The sequence below is a fragment of the Plodia interpunctella genome, chromosome 13, assembly GCF_027563975.2.
Source record: "Plodia interpunctella isolate USDA-ARS_2022_Savannah chromosome 13, ilPloInte3.2, whole genome shotgun sequence".
NCBI classification, from domain to species: domain Eukaryota; kingdom Metazoa; phylum Arthropoda; class Insecta; order Lepidoptera; family Pyralidae; genus Plodia; species Plodia interpunctella.
Window position 1 is genome coordinate 3,474,065 of NC_071306.1, and position 14,779 is coordinate 3,488,843.

A 14,779-nucleotide genomic window follows, 5' to 3' on the forward strand; every position below is an offset into this window, starting at 1 on the left:
CCGTTCAGTCGATCGGGTCACTGACACAGCTAATTTATCATGTAACAACTGTTACCGTTTCTAAAACAATGTCACACTCGGCTCTGATATATTTTCGATCAATTGATATTTAATCATTGACAAAATATTTTTTCATACCCATAAGTGTCGTTAGTGGAATATCTCAAGTGTCAAGTGTCAAGAATATTTAAAATGGGCCCAGAGGCTTTTCTCTCGTGCGAATTCCGGGATTAAAAGTACCTTATGTGTACCATATTATATTCTACCCGTGCACCAAATTTCATAACAGTCCGTCTACTAAATTCGTGAAAGAATAACAACATGAGTCAGATTGGTATACAAACTCATGTGACTTGAGTAGGATTCAAAACTGGGACCGTTCGATCAACAGGCATCTTAACCAATAGACAACCACCGATTCAAATAACAATTCCATAGTAATAAAAGTATAGTTGAACATAATATTATTCTGTTATTTATTTTTTGAATTATCTGTCTAGATAAAAATCATGTTATCATTCGGATCGTATCAAGGGAAAAGGCAACACTGAAAGCTAAGTATCTATGACATTTCAAAAAATACAATAAATCAACTTGATACGCTAAGCTTGTCACTTCACAGACAAAAATTGAATTGTTTTTTGAACGTGAGCCGACATGTATCCGAAAACAAATTCAAATTTTTTTTTGCACGCAGTATGTCTCCTGAATATATTTTCGTGCGTGCCGAATACATGAAGTAAATAATTTAACTTTTTCTTTGAGTGTCACGACTAAATAAATATTCTATTTAGTGTCCGGTGTAAATCTTTACCCGATGTACCCATCTGTGTACAAGTCATAGGTACTCGTGCATTGATTCTAGATGTGCGTAGTGCAACTTTGCTATTTATATGTCGAGTCGATTCGCAGTGAGACGCAACTAACCAATCACAGTGCATCATTGTGACGCAACGACAACCTTACCGAAATGTTCGTTTGCTAAGTCTCACTTCGAATCGACTCGATAGTAAAGAGTGAAATGCAAACCCGCACTTCGCCCTAATAGAATATGTAAAAAGACCGGTTTAAGAACCGGTCTTTTTACATATTCTTATTTTTTCAAATTCAACCATTACAAATTTTGATTTAATATTTAAGTAAAATACCTAATCAATGAAAATAAACTTATGATGGTATTCTATTTCGAAATTTTTAAATTCCTGTGTTTTTGGGATATCGAACGGTATCATTTGCAATCACTTGCAGTAGATTGATCTGAAATCTCATTTCTAATTGCATACTATATATTTTATTTGGGCTAAGGCTGCATAGTGCACACTACACACGTATTTTTCATGAGCCGATATTTTGTCTTTGTGATTACTTATGTAAGGTACTTGTGTAGTAGGTACTTGAATGTCTTTCATTCTATTCAGTATAATTAGGATGTATATTGTATAATGAATCTAAGTGCTCTTATCGAAAGGTCAAGTACATTTTATTGAAAAAAGGTTGTGAGGACTTTGAATAAGACCTATTTTTTATTGGATGGCTTATTTGGTAAGACTTTTTTTTTATTAAGTCCTTGACTCCGCTGCAATAGCTTAATTATTTTTTTGTCAATTAGTAATGTATAAAATGATAATGTCTGTTCGCCATATACTCAAAAATTAGTCCACAAAGTTTCATGCGGTTTTCACCGGTAGATAGTGTGATTCCTGAAGGAGGTTTATTTTATTTTGAAGAAATTATATAAAAAATATAAAACATAACATAAAAATAAAACAAATTGTGAAAGTGGTTCTGCAACAATTTATCATAACAAATGGTACAGAGGAGGAAGGGATCACACAATCTCTTCATTTATCACAACGAGAACCAGATTTGGAGAGCAATGCGGCAAACGGGTTATTTTTTAACCATTTTTCATGCTAACATAACAAAATATGTCTCGGTAATAAGTAAGTATTAATTAAATCTTTTACTCAATAAAAAACAATCCTACTTATGATATCCAATTGTTTTGCTGTTGAAGTACTTAAGTGCGCGGGCTATGGGTTTTGAGGAAGGTGGGAAGGTATGTAAGAAATATTGGCACTGACTCCCGCTGACGCAAAATCGTATCTGATACAACGCATATCGCTAGCAATACAGCGGGGAAATGCCGCAAGCGTCATGGGCACATTGGTACAGTTCAGGAAGACTGATGTGATAAGTTAGATTATGTATGATATGTTAGATTGGGTAGCACCCTCAACTTTGTCGTTAATGTAAACCTGTGCGGAAAAACGCATTTAAAAATTTTAAAATCAATGACAAATTTGACTGGCGCAACTCACTTACTACTACAGGATCAATTTTGAATTTCAATGCATTTTATGTTTCTAAATGAACGTTAAATATCTATATTTTTTAATCAAATAAACCTCATTGCTTTTTGTATTCCGAGCACACGGGAGAGAAGCAACTGAAAGATGTAATTTTTGTTCAATCAACTCGTTCGAATCATCCCATTACAGAATCCTTTGAATATCCTCAAAGGTCCTAAGTAAATAATTTCATCGGTTGATTAAAAACCAACTATAATATCGTTTGCTTTTGAATGGATATTTTGAAATTTATAAGGTGGTATTATTTATAAGGTGGGAAGGACTTGCAATTTGACATTTATTATTTCTCTTTCATATTATGTGGCTGTGTTGATATATAAAAGTTATAGTCTTTATTTCACATCAACTTTAAGAACGGGGGTACATCAACTTTGATGTAAGCTTTAACGGCCGCAGAAAAAAATAAAGTATGCCATGTTAATAGGCAACAATATTATTTTCACGGAAAAAGTAAAATCACAGGCGAATTTTTAAAATTTTTAGTTTATTTTTTTTGTTACGCTGACCGGGCTTCGCGGCGGCACATGCAGTGCAATTGTTCAAAATACATGAATTATAATTTTCTCTTTCATTATCAGTTTAAACATTTATCATCAAATTTAAGTACCACATAAAAGTGACTTTTTCCACCTTTCACCTGCAAAAAGGACACCCTTAATTTCGCTTATCTAAGTTTGTTACGGCTTATTAACTCAAGAGTTTTCTGGATGGTTCTAAGCAGATAATCGCTGGTCACGAGGTAACTTAAATGGAAAAGTTTTAGGCCTGCTTTACGCATGCCCTCAGGGCTAGTATCGGTTTTAGTATACTGTGTACGTGGTGAGAAATGGACTACTTTCGACAACCATCTTAGATATATCAGATTATATGTAATCAATCAGTATGGTTTCAACTCATCCTTATTCTTACACATATTATAAAACAAACTCCTCTGCCGCGTCTGACTGTCTGTTCGGAATAAATTCAAAAACTAATGCACAAATTTCCATGCAGTTTTCACCAATAGATAGTGTGATTCCTGAAGAAGGTTTATGTGTATAATTTATGATTTTTATCCAAGATGGATATAGTCAACTCCTTTAATTTAGTTTCATTCAAATGTAGTACAATTTGAATGAATAATATTTATAGTGTATGTCCATCTCTCATATAAAAAAGGAGCAATGAATTTTTGTGTGGCTATTTATGGCGGATACTTATGGCAACAGAAAGATATGATGAACGATTAATTGTCCAGCGACACTGGACGAGAAAATTGTCTTATCAGACAAAAGACGTTGTCTTGTAATGTGGATAATGTTTAAAACTTAACCTCGTAAAAAACTTGCAACAGCCAGGGTTTGGAGTTCATGGCGGGGACAACTAGTCATGTAGTTTATTTCTGCTATTTTGTCACGCATAGCAGTATAAAATTAGGTTATAAGGACAAAAAATAATAAATACGATCTTACCTATACCTTATATATATACATATATGACGGATATACCTGACAGGGCAAGTAAAACTTGTAAAAAATGAAATGGTAGGTACCTAAATGCCACTGCATTTAGGTACCTACCATTTCATTTCACTATTTAGTAATGATATTTTATTTTTTTGGGTAAATATCATAAATCACTATTTAGTAATGAGAAGCTATTAAATTCTACGTAACAAGATTAAGGATCGTTAGTACATTATACGGGCTTATTTGCAAGGAAACCAAATTGTCCATGTATTAAGGCAACCTATTTTTGATAAACACATTTTATACTTAGAGATTTACTTAAAGTTGCAGTTCTTGCATTGTTGTGTTCCGATTTGAAGGGTTTTGTGTGTGCAAAAGATACCACAAATAGGCCACAAATCATTTCCACTCGTGTAGGTACTGTAATCTTGTTTTTCAAGATTTTATATATAACTCTTTAGTACTAATAGTTTTTGAGCTAGACCGCAGACTGACGGACGGGCATGGAAAAACTATAAAATATGTATAAATTCAATTCTATAAATTCAATGCTTTTTTTTTTATTTCGTAGTCCTATAGACAAGGTACCCTTATATCGCCATGTCCGTCTATCCGTTAATTAAATTTAATGTTAATGTATTTACATGTTACGAAATTGCTTAAAAATTTAATATGCATTTGTGTAAATTCAACAAACTCCACACCTAAAGCAAACCTATTCGTAACGTGATAACTGTGGCGGAGTCAAATTCGGAGATTTTACAGTATTTCTGCCACGGTTAAGGAATTTTTTAATATATTTTCTCAATGTCTCGGTTACCATCCCCTTAACTCTCTTATTGGGCCACGGGTATTCCGGGCAAACCTCTTTCGATCAATCATTCAGATTGAATATCGGCTAATTTGGTTACCCTCAACCCTTTCATGAGATTTCTAATGGAAAATGTCTTATGTAAAACTTTTGGTTAGACTTAGAAATAGAAAATCTATTTTATTTTTTTGGGTAAATATTTGTTTCTCGATGGCTTGGTAAAGTTTTACGTATCAGTTAAATATTATTATTTAAGAATAAATATTTACGAATTTATATCTATCTCAGATTTTTTTATTGCTAGCTTATATATGTGTAGTGTTCATAATATATGTAGTAACATATATTATGAAAATACATGTCTAAAAACAAAAAAAAGTTAAAAATAAAACTAATGAATTACTAATATCTGATGAATTTATAAAATTGTTTCCAAATCCCCAAAATATAATTTTTCCTTCAAATTCTTAAGTTCTAATTGCGATTTCACTCACGTACCAATTCAGGGCTGACCAAAATGGTTTTGTGACATTGAAAAATATACGAATGTAACCTTTAGGACGTTTTACAAATCATTCAGGCCCTTTCGCAATTTCTCCTTCTTTGACCCAAATCGACACCCAGCCTTTTGACTAAGATGTAACACTTAACATTACACCGATGCCAAAAGAGTAGTATTAGTAAGTACTGCGGGAAATGAATGAATGTGAGCAAAATTTTAATATTTCTAATATAAAATTGTTTGGATTAAAAGTATACAAATTGTAGTGACAAAGAACAATATAAAAATATTATTATTTCTTCAATTTACAAACGGCCAATTGCCAATTTTTTTTATGAACTTGTAATAATCGTTTCAATGTTTGTTTAAACGATTATAACATTAATATAAATTTTGCTAATTTATCGTTGGTTTGGTTCGCTTTTGTGGTTTAGCACAATGTGGTTTAACTTATAGGACATTATTATAAAATTATTTCATTGCGTAAATTCCGACCAATTAGATTAAAATGCATTCCATTGATGTTATCTGTGATAAAATGAATAATCCAAAAAGGAAATAAAACATATCGATGAAATTAAATTCTATCGATACAGGCCAATTTTAAAACTAGACTACTCGTCTCAAACTCAATTATCGTGATTTATTCAAACTTCTAGCAAACATTCAAAACATAGCGTCGAACTGAAACTCACTTTACGTTTTAGAATCCGTTAGTTAGTTCACTCACGTCCTTGTTTCAAGTAGACTTCTGCATTGAAAGCGCGTGGAACTAATCTAGCAACTATATTTCAATAGAAATGATTTAAAATTGACTTCTAACAAAGATTTCTTTGTTTAAATTCTCATTCTTAATACATTAGTCGTACTCAATTTTATAATTTTCTCTTGTTCGTTAAAATAAATATAGAAAAGAGATTCAAACATAAGAGTGTTTCTTAGTTTCCAAACAATTTCCTTGTATGATAAAATATGGGCTAATGAACCTCTCGCAGCTTGTAAATTTAATAATCGATATATTAGAAACATTTCAAAATAAAGACAAAATAGAATCTTAAAAAATAGATCGTATTGAATCTTTGCAAGTGAATTAAGTCATCAAAATTGTTATGAGATTCGAAAAATGCATCAGCAGTCTTCGCTAAACGTAAAAGTACAATCACCTATACATCAAATTATGCAGCTTCGACCCAATCGTCGTGGTAATAGCGACGAATTTAAAATGAATTTGCGTAGTTTGATATGCTGTCGACTGAAAAAGTACCACAGATAACACGTCAGACAAACTTTCTCAAAACTCGTTGGAACTTTACGAAACAAATTCGTGTCGTGTCGATTCGTCTCGTTTCGCGGAAAGGTGCAAAACGGTGTAGGTGTGTTCCTTTTAGCTCTAGAATTTTCATGAGTTATTGTTTTAGCTGTCCCACTATACTGTAAATTCATAACGTTCAATGGTTCACACTAAGCACTAATACAATTGACAAAAACACAGTCACATCTGTGAAAACTGGTACTACATAATATTGAAAGACGTGCAAAGACACCTGTGCATTTCAATTATAAATATTATATTGATCATGATAAATGCAAAAATAGCACTCATTAATCAAAATACTTCAACAAAATTTTAAGTATACGTCTAAAAATTATGAAAATTCACACAATTACGGATCAACTTAAAAATCATTTCCGCAAATAGGTAGTAGCATAGTATGGTAGCATTTTTTGTATGTTCGGGTAGTATATTTTGTATGACATAATAGTCATAAAGAGAATCCAGCAACCGGTCATGTTTTTCAAAATTCCGCTGATGAAATAAAATTTCCGAGTGTAATCGGATTTGCGGACGGCGAAAACACTCCGGCTCCACCCGTGTTCTAAATTACATTTGTTTTTGTAATGTATTAAAAGACTTTCCCTTTGTTTTTAATTGCGAAAACGGATTTTGCTATGAATTTGAATTTATTCATATTAGCGAGCTTTTGGAATCATGTAAGCAAAACACGGCAGCGAATAAGTATGTTTTATATTATTGAGATTTTGGTATTGTTAAGATTTTAAATGACAGCTCTATGACACAATATTGCAAGAATTATGCGTTGATTTTTTGTATTTAGATAGTGATAGATTTATTTATTTTATAGGAGTGATATTACTTTATTATAATATTATCTTTGTTGCCCGTTGTCCGTCGGCCAAGTTCATCTGGGTGGACCACAAAATTGTGAAGTCGTTTACTATGTACCTTTGTTTAGAGCAAGCTTTGGATTATATTTTTTTAATAAGTGTAAGTAGGTATATAAGGAAACTGATATTTATATTGCTAACTAAAAATGAATGAATGCCATCTATTTGTCTGTCTCTTTCGCTTTCACGGCTAAACCGCTGGATCGATTTTGACGAAATTTGGTATGCATATATTTAAAGACTCATAATATAGGTTGCTTCTTTTTCAAAAATCAACCCCTAAATGACTTTAATGGTAAAAAGGTGTGAATTTATCAGCGTAAGCGGGGGTAAATTACAAAATTTTCCCCTTGCTTTGGCAGAGAAATTCACGCGGGCGAGGCCGCGGGCTTTTGCTAGTATATTATAAGTATGTTTGGGATATGTCATTATTTTTGTGCCGTCATTATCCTCGGAGTCTTGCAAAGTATTTTTCACGTACGCATTATCTTGGGCTGTCAGTCACGCAGACGATAGGGTAATGGCAGATGCGCGCCAGAATTCCAAATTACCGAAGAATTTATTCAAATGGAAACGAAGAAAAAGAATTATCTTTTCGTAGATAAAAATGCATTTTTTTTATTTCTTTACTTTGAAAATTTATTAAGTTTTCCTTTTAAATAAACAAGTATAATGCCTAAATTGTAAATAGGTATATACCTATTTACAATTTAGGTAGTAATATCCTCTAAAATATCGTTGGTTGACTGGAAGAGATTCCCTTCTTGGGATAATAACGCCATTACATTTACCTTCTTGTTATGTATGTGTTACGGCTAAAACCCGAAGTGCGGTTACACTTAAGTTTAGCCGGACTCAGTTGGCAAGACCTAGGTGTAATGCAGGGTAAAATAAATATACGGGACATATGAAACTAAATTAAGGATGGAATTCGTGAGAGAAGGATTTATCTAGAATCATGTAGCTATAATAAAGCTTCTTCCACAAATAAATTGCATATTTATATTCACTATCATTAAATCTAAAAAGGTACAAACAAATTTTAATAACAAATCATAGATATTATTCATTATTAAGCTCTAACTTAAAAAATAGTTTAAAGTTCCCAACGCAATTAAAAAAACAGAAGCAAACTTTAAAAAAATTTAAAGTATACCGTTGCGCATTCTAAAACTAAACTAAAGCCATTATTCAGTATAATTACACCTTAAACAGAATGTGGAGAGCTTTATCCATTAGTACGGTCCGCTGTTAATTTTAGCTTTAATTAAAAATAATTTCTCTTCTAGTGGACACTGGCGATGTGGGAAAAACGTTTTTTTTTTTTAACTTACTTTACATTCAATCTTATAAAACTAACTTCTTACAGAAATGTTTGATAACCGACTAAGAATTAGTTCTTAGTCGGTAAAAAGCCCCGGATATCTCTCTCTCTCTCATTTGATTTATCCGCGAGTCCCTTGTCTGCGTGTTCCCAGTTTTTTGCTCAACAGTTAAGCGTCAGAGCCTAGGGGTTCGCTTTCTTAGTAATCAGACCATCAATTGCTCAGCATAGAGCTTAGTTGAAACCAAAAAGAGCTGACTGGAGCATCTAGTTCGATTTTGAATCGCCCCTTTTACTCAGGCGGGAACAGCATGGTCAACAAATATTTCTATAATTCAGCGGATAATAGACTGGTTTAGAGAATATACAGATAAATAAACTTACCTGGAGCACAGATTAAATAATACCCCAGTACCTGGAGAGACCGTCGCTACTTGTTGATAAGAAAATTACCTTTAAAAATTATGTTTATTATGGTTGCCGTCGGTCAAGTATTTTCAGTTGCCATATTCTAAATCTTAAAATTTAATTTCCATATTTGTTAATAACACAAATAATGTATGGTTTAAATCATATCCACTAACTTTTATTCCCCGGAAACTCATTAATGTTCGTGGTAACAAAGTACCCGTTTAAACGTAGTAGTGGTTTTAATTTCGCTCGGAGCGTCAGTTTTAAGGCGATCCATTTTAGTTGTTATTAAGTTTCGACTTAACAGTAAATATGACAGTGTTAACTAGGTTTGTCACGCGGTTTGCCTTTTTATTTATAGTTATATATTGATTGAAAAAAAAAACACTTATTACGATGTTTGATAATTTACAAGTTCAAAATATTCGAAATTACAATTCAAAAGATCTCATAGATTTCGAACATAATTGGAATATCCAATCTTCTTTAATATGCCGCAGTATCATATTAGCAACAGTACTGGCAGAAAATTAAAAAAGAATAATTTTGCCTTGAAATTGGAACCAATAAAAAAAAATAAAACATCAAGAACTAGAGCGAAAGAATACAAAAAGTTGTTATTAACTTCTTTGAAGTAGTAACTAAGGTTGCAACTGTCAGTAACTGCTATTACCGAGTTGAATGTGTCTCAATGCAGTGCTACGGAACCAAGTAGAGCTAGAGGCTATGTCTTAGGAGCTCTATTCGGCAAAAAATATGCTGATCAAAACGCATAGGTACGGTTTGTAAACAATCAGTTTTCGTATATAAAAATAGCTGCGCCCCGGGGCTTCGTTCCAGTAGATAATGCGTGAAGAGTTAACTTACAAACAAACTTACTTTCGCATTTATAATATTAATTTCGGATTATAACTGGAAATACTAAATAGTTTGTATAACTGGTGAAGGAAATTAAATATTTAAAATATCAAAGATAAATGTGAAAAATCGATATTGATTCACATTGCGAATTAATCATAAAATGTTATTGCAAATAAAGGATGTTCGGTATATCTCGATTGTTTTCTATGTTTCAAGAACCTAAACAAACATAGTATAGAGAGGTGATTGAGATTTAGTTGATGAGTTATCAATTCAAGTGTATAAGGCAATCGCGAACCACTTCAGAGCATGACATAAACCTTATATAAATATTTATTACAGAACTGCGAAACTTTATAAATTAAAATTTTAATTAATTAATTATAAATGTCAGGTGGTCGGAATCCGAAAATGTATGGTAGCAGCACTAATTACAAAACGAGGACATTCACATGTTCTGGAGTGAAATTCTGGATACCTCGCAGACATCTATTGTCTTGACTCGTAGATTGTATGCTGCAGGCACTATGTTAATATTGTTGGTGAATTTATTTTCGGGATAAATTTTGATGTTTCTTACATCTTACTGTCTAAATTTTTGTTGGTGAATTTAATTTCGGAATAAATTTTGATGTTTCTTATGTCATACTATCCAAATTTTTGAAACCTTTTTTTTGTTTTCTATAAAAGTATTTAGCTCTTCTTTGAAAGAGTAATCATCACTTTCCAAACCATGTCAATGATGTCTTTATAAGCTTTTGCATTAATTGTAAATAAAGTTAGACAAATTTCATATGAATAGTAATTGTGATAGTAATTTCATCAATAAAGACTATGAATGCAAAAGTTTGAAAGCAAGTTCGTAACGATGTTTTTTACTTAATCTCTCGGATTGATTTTAAAGAATTTAACGTATATAATTAGTTGTGTAGAAATTTTCACGGGAGCGACACGGCCCAACGCGCAACTAGTACTTACTTAATAAAACAAATCTACAAGTATTAAAAAACAACTAATTATCATTACTCTACCGTAACATTTTTGCTCTACAACAATATTACTACTGCATACCATGCCAGTTTGCTTGCATTAATTACGACATGTTTTGTGCCAACTCCGTCTAGATACCCGGGAAATATGACTTAAGTGTGTAGGCTCTGTGTACGCTGGCGTGGACATTACTCTGTGCCAGTTTCTAGCATGTCACTGTTTTGCTCAGCAGGTAAATACTTAGGTATAAGCGAAGCCCCATTGCTCATGTCGTGGTCTAACGTTTTGACCTCCTTCGACAGACAACGTAGAAATTGTATAGAGTTTCTACGTACGACTACATCATCAAACACATCATCATTACGTCTATCTGTGTCAAAATGTATAGAAAACAATGCGCTACGTCGTCGAATGGGGCACGAGTGAGCAATAGGGCATGGCTCAAATGGAGTAAAAAATTACGAGCGCTCTATATGATGATAATACTACTTGTCAATGTCAAAATCAAAATATGTTTTAAGAAACTAGACCTTCACAGGAACATTTTCACGTCAAATTTTAAACTTATTAAAAAGATCACAGAGATCACGCAAGTTTAATGTCTGTTCTATTGTATCCTAGAAGTTTATATTCACTTTTTTAGACTAAATAGGTGCCATGCATGAGAGCTTTATCGAGAATTTTTGGAAGAAACTTTTAATTCATCCTTTTTATGTCTATTTTCCCAGTTTTGTAAGAGATATTTGTTCCACATAACTTGCACATGAGTCGGTCCTAATGGATACTGTCGGTGTTTAGTCTGTGTAATTAATCTGAGTTCACCGATAATCCGTCTTTTAGAGGGTTCCGAGCGAACATCCATCTATCGTGACCCTGTATTTATCTTGTGATCGTGCATTAGTGTTGTCATTACACACTGGTCACAGTCATCAACACTTGAAAAAAATCTTAAAGTAAGGACAACTTTTTGTGCTTTGGTGAAACGCGAACTAGTTTGGCATAAGGAAGAAGTGGGAAAAAAATCTATGTTGCAATATTCCCATACTATACGTTTCATAACTGAAGAAATAACCTGGAATGCGCTCAGATGAAATAGAAGATATTATCTATACATATACATATACACTAGGGGCGATATATTATTATCTGTTTAGTCTTGTCTGTGTTGATCTCTGTCTGTATCTCTGCGGATTATCTCGTGTTTTACCTCCCTCATTCTCGTTTGTTCCCGGTTTGATTGTGGACTATGATGACTACTATACTTCCGAAGATTCAGCTATATGATGATGATTATACGATCAGCCTACCTGATGTTAATTATCTTTAGAAAGACTTGTTGCTTAATACCTGTCGAGGCTTTTTCATATGATATTGACGGGAGGATATAGTCCTATTCTAAAATGAGGGTTTGTAGGTTGGAGGATTGGTGGGTTGGCATATGGACAATCCACATGCCAAGAAAATACCTTAAGTCTTACAATAATTTTCTGGTAATGTGAATATAAGTTTGTGTTTGATTTTATAAAGTTATTTAATTTAATAATAAAATCGATAATACCTAGACACAACCTACAGAATGTCTAAGTAACAAAGCATATAAGTACGCAGCTATGAAAAGACTAAGATACAAGTACCATATAAAGAAGAAGATCCACGGAGAGAGGATATTTAATAAATACGGGTCTCGTTTACAAGGCAAACAACTCATCAGCCAATACAAACATGGAACGCTTTGAACTGTGTATTTTTTGGCGTTTCAACGACTGGAGACGTCGGCATGACAATTTTGGCCTTTGCTCATGGGGTAAGGTATCGAGCGTTTCTTTTTTGGAATGTTCAATAAATCCCATAAAGAAGTACTTAGGCCCTCGGACCACACTCACATTAAATTTAATTCTTTTTTTTCTTAAGGAAGAAATCGTTTCCATAATCCATCATAAAAATGTCCATTACCCTAGTACAGATTAATTATTGGGGTCGGATAGCAAAATTAATTCATGCCTTTGTTGAAATTTGAAAAATTTTAATGACAGCGCGGCCTTGGTGGTTGAAACGCTCTAGGAATGAATCATTGATACCCTAGAGAATTCAGTGTCTCGACGTGATGTGACCCTATTTTACGGTTAAATGCCTGGTGCGTTTTTGCGTGAAATGACACTTTATTTAATTATTAATAAGGCTTGCTGTACTCCTTTGATATAATGCATGTCTTCGTAAACTGAAAGTAAATTCCGAAAACATGAAAAACACATCTTCAGATACCGCCAACTAGTCATTGAAATAATTTTCTAACATTGTGCGTGCATGTGGTTTACAAACAGTATATTATATTTTATCTAGTTCATGTCATGTCACAGTTTAATCTACACAAGATGTCTTGGCACATGAATCAACGTCTTCCGTTCTATGCTCCATTACGCCACTAATCGTATGGGATTTCACGTTGATGCCCTTAATTAATTGCTTATACGCCACGGACCCTCTAAGATTGCCTCGGATTGTAAAGATTAGATCTGGGTAGGATTATGTTTTAATAGGCAAAGCGGTAAAGTTTTACTTTGGATCATGCAAATGGGGATTATTACAAGAAATATTCTTAGTAATTCTGGCGGCTGTTATACCTGTACACATTTATTGTAAAATATTGCTAAATGGTTATCTTTTTTAATGAATGTTTAGTCTGGCTCGTGCCCCGTTGCTCAGTCGTACTATATTGCGACGACGCACTACTTAGCAGCTCCGATATGCTCTGTTCTCTATAGATTTTACACTGACGTGCGCTGACGTACTTAAAAACTGTACACAATGTCTAGGATGGCAACATGACGGAGGACGACGTAGCGTAATGAATATAGGGGCATGGCTCTAACCAGTTAAATTAGAAACAAATACTATCACAATAGATAAAAGAAAAAGTATCCATGCCGCACAGATTCCTCTTGCAGGACGTGGGGTATGCGTAAAAAGAAGTGATAATTGTACCTCTATCATAGATTGTGTAGTATAGTCAAATAATTTTATTATAATTGGAAAGATTTCAACACAGCAGTTAACATAGGTAACCTCATATCTGATGAAATAAATTCCGGTGCTAGAGAATATTTTTTTTATCAAAGATAAGTAAAATATTTTGAGTTATAAAAAAAATGTGGTTAAAGTTGTACAGTTTTCTACCTAATTATTTAAAATAATTTCTATTGTCATAAAAATTTCTGCACGCCATCTAACAGATACTTCATGGATCATTTAAAAAGGTGCTCTGTGGCCAGCCGTTGAAAATGATTTTTCACCAAACAACGAAACCATGGACTTCGGTTGATAAATATTTAGTATCCTGCCTTCAATTTAGATGTCGCTAAGGCAAGTCGACTTCAAAGATATTTTCTGGGGAAATTTTATCTAGTTCCGAAAAATTAAGGTCTTGATCATTTCATGATACTAACACGTTATTATATACTTCTATCTAACAGTTTAACCCTTTATTCAGAAAAAAGTTAAAGCATATTTTAAGCTAAAGTATGTTTTTTATTATTTTTTGTTTCGAATACTTAGGTACTATAAAATGATACTGACAAAACGTACCTACTTTAAACTTTTTTATGAATAATGGTGTAAAAAGCGTAGGTGAGATTACTGGCTTACATATTTGTAGACCTTTACTTAGGTAAATAAATTTGCAATATGTATATTTATGCACGAAATTAAGTAAATTCTTGCTTAATTGTATTTTATGAAAAAAATATCCACAAAACTTTCTCCACATTTTTTTGTGAGAGTTCAGTATATTGAAAATAGTTTGGCGTCGGAATGCAGCTAAAATATCTCATTTTTTTATTAAATCTCTACGATTTTCCTTTACAATTTTATTTATAT